The following is a 3,348-nucleotide window of genomic DNA, read 5'->3' as shown; positions in this document are numbered from 1 at the left end:
ACATCTCCACTTTATTCACCCATCGGCAATATTACCGTTAGAGGGAGCTGCTGATGGACCGACCAGGAGATCTTGCACAGTGAAATATCTCCAAAACCACGACCGCATGGTGTCAAATCACCTGTGCAATCCCTTGATTATCGTGCGAACAGTTACGATATCCATCTGAACATCCTCGGATTTTACGGATGCGGCAAAGAGATAAGTCAGATTTTCCCCTGCCCGTTTTGTCCTATAAATACTTCCTTCTTGGGTACTCCTTCTCCACCTTGTCATCCTACAGCCCAAAACTTACTTTCACGGCGGCGGCACCATCCGAGGTTTCCAAGATCTCCAACGAAGGCCTTTCTCCACCAACCCCAAAGTCTTCGATCATCTTCCTTGCGAGGAATGGCCATCAACTTCACTGTTCCTGATTCCTGGGAAAATATTCAACATGATCACCAAGCCTATCATGTACACTGAGTCTGCCCCCCAGGCGATCATGAACTGACGCTTTCCCCCTAATCGGCCCATTAAATCGCCGATCATCATCGTGATAGCGCCGATCGGATCTATCATACCGATCATAACCATTGCACTCAGGGCAATCTCTAACAGTGGGCAACTTAATGTTCTGCTCCCAGCAATGGATAAAGAATGGGCAATTCCAGTGATCTCCGTGCAGATTCCACTCCTGTCGGCGTCTTTCTTCTTCCCGATGACAGTCTTCTTGTTGGCGCCGATACCAATCCTCACGTTGCTACCAAGTCTCCCGAGGCCTTCTATGAGTTATCACAATACCAGATCGGGGAGGCCTTCCTGAGCTATTTCCTTCCTAGATTAAACCTTTCCCTTTGGCATCGGCAGTAGTAATTTGATGCTGAGGATCCACCGATGCACTCCTTTCAGCTGCTTCCGATGTTAAGACCTTGGTCTTCCCCTTAGCATCCAACATATTCGTTGGGAAAGGATGTTGATCGATCTTCATCGGCTTCTGAGCTTTGGAACTATCAAATTTGATTCTTCCAGATTCAATAGCCGATTGCAGCTGCTGTCTGAAAACTTTGCACTCATTGGTGCTGTGAGAGGCTGCATTGTGCCATTTGCAGTATTTCATCTTCTTTAATTCTTCAGCCGATGGAATAACATGATTAGGCAACAGCTTGATTTGCCCTTCCTGAAGTAGAAAATCAAATATCCTATCGGCTTTAGTAATGTCAAATGCAAATTTCTTTGGCTCCTTATGCCCAAAAGGACAAGACATCAGCTTCTTGTTCTTCACCCACTCTACCAAGCCGATGACCGGCTCTTCATCAGAATCTGAGCTTGCTGCTTCGTCAACAAATGACACCTTTTTGTTCCAAGCTCTCTTAGGTTCAAAGGGTTTGATATCCTGGTTGGAAATCCTCTGGACCAAGTGACTCAGGCTCTCGAACTCTTGAGAAGCATATTTGTCCCTGATATGTGGCAACAAACCCTAGAAAGCCAAATCGGCTAGCTGCCGATCATCTAAAACCAGACTATAGCATTTATTCTTGACTTCCCACAGCCTCTGCACAAAGCTTTCAACCGATTCATCATTGCGTTGTTTCAATCTGACCAAATCGGTAGTCTTCTTCTCATGGACTCCAGAAAAGAAGTATTTGTGGAACTGCTTCTCCAGATCAGCCCAAGTGATGACTGAGTTAGGAGGTAACGAAATAAACCAGGTGAAAGCCGATCCAGACAAGGATGACGAGAACAAACGAACCCTCAATTCGTCTCTGTTAGCAGCCTCGCCACATTGGATGATGAACCTGTTAACATGCTCCATAGTTGATGTATCATCCTGTCCAGAAAACTTAGTAAAATCGGGTACCTTGTACCGATTTGGAAGTGGGATTAAATCGTATGCAGGAGGATACGGTGTCCGATAAGAGTAAGTGTTGACTTTGGGTTTTATCCCAAATTGGTCCCTCATTACTTCAGCTATCTTATCGGTCCAATAAGCATCGGCATCTTGCCGATGAGGCGGTTGCGGATCTGGCACCTGTTGATACACTTCCACGTGTCTATGCGGTGCACGATCTGCACGGAACATTAGGTTAATCATTTCACCACTAATCTGCTAACCACTAATCTGTTGTCCAAGATTCATCGGCTGGTTGACCATCCCTTGATTATGGAACCCAGGTTGGATCTGGCCTTGTTGAAACCCTGTAGCCTGATGATTCTGTTGGGGCATTTGTGGAAAGACTTGCTGCCCAGGCCATCCACTATTAGCATTCATCGGCATAGGTCCTGCCGATGACGGGTAATTGGGCATCATCATTGAATTGACATACCCAGGCTGAGTCATAAACCTCTGTTGCGTCGGCATTGAATCTGCCGATGCATTAGGCATCTGGAACGTTGGAGCTTGAGAATTCCCAGTGTAAGGTCTGGCAGTAGTAGTTGTAGTATACTGGGGACTCTAATTCATCGGCATATTTGGAGGTGCCGATGCCATAGGAGCCTTGCCTCTCATATCAGCCATTTGAGATATACTAGGTGTCTTCAACATGAACTCTGAAGGCATACCAAAACCCCACCAGTTAGGAGGAACAGATCCTGACATCGCCGATGCTAATAGGTCTGTGGTGAGCTTCATCGACTCATCTGATGTTGATGGATTGGTCGGCATTAGCGTGGATTGCGCGTTAGTGACTCCTAACGTACTTGGAGGAACAGCTGTTTCTGCGCCCGCAGCGGCTGTCGCAGCCGACGGAGCTATGACAACTAGGGACCAACATAATTTGGTGGCAATTGTCCTTCTTTGAAAGTTCTAGCCACGGCATTGAAAACTGTATTGGACAGCACACCAGCTTGATTGATCAAGGCACGGTTAATAGCACTATCAACCATGTCTTGAAGTTTACCAGGATTGGCTTCAAAAGTAACCTGCCGAGGCATCGGCAGTGCTTCCTTCTGGATCACCTCGCCACTCCTATTTATGTTGAAGGACTTCAAACATTGTTGCTTGTAATCCTCCATAGCCTTTGCAATAACTTGCTTCTGCTCATCTTTGAGATTAGCTTCCGTCACGGGGATGACATTCTCCAAGTCGAAATCGCTAGTCGCCATGTCGATCTTTGATCTTGAATCTGGTCCCACTGGGCATGCCAAAAGATGTGTTGGTGCAAAAGCTGATCTGCAAACACAAAGGGCTAATACCCGGTTCAAACGTTAAGGCGTGCCAGCCGATTTGACCTTACTATTGGCAAAGGTGGTAACTCGAATACTTTGGTCCTGACAACAGCGATGCACCCGGATGTCACGGCTAAGAGGTAGTCACGCAAAACTCGAGAATACGCCGAGCTTAAGTCGACGAATTCCTAAGAACTCGTA

This window comes from Sorghum bicolor, chromosome 7 (assembly GCF_000003195.3).
Source record: "Sorghum bicolor cultivar BTx623 chromosome 7, Sorghum_bicolor_NCBIv3, whole genome shotgun sequence".
NCBI classification, from domain to species: Eukaryota; Viridiplantae; Streptophyta; class Magnoliopsida; order Poales; family Poaceae; genus Sorghum; species Sorghum bicolor.
This window is presented reverse-complemented; position numbering follows the sequence as displayed.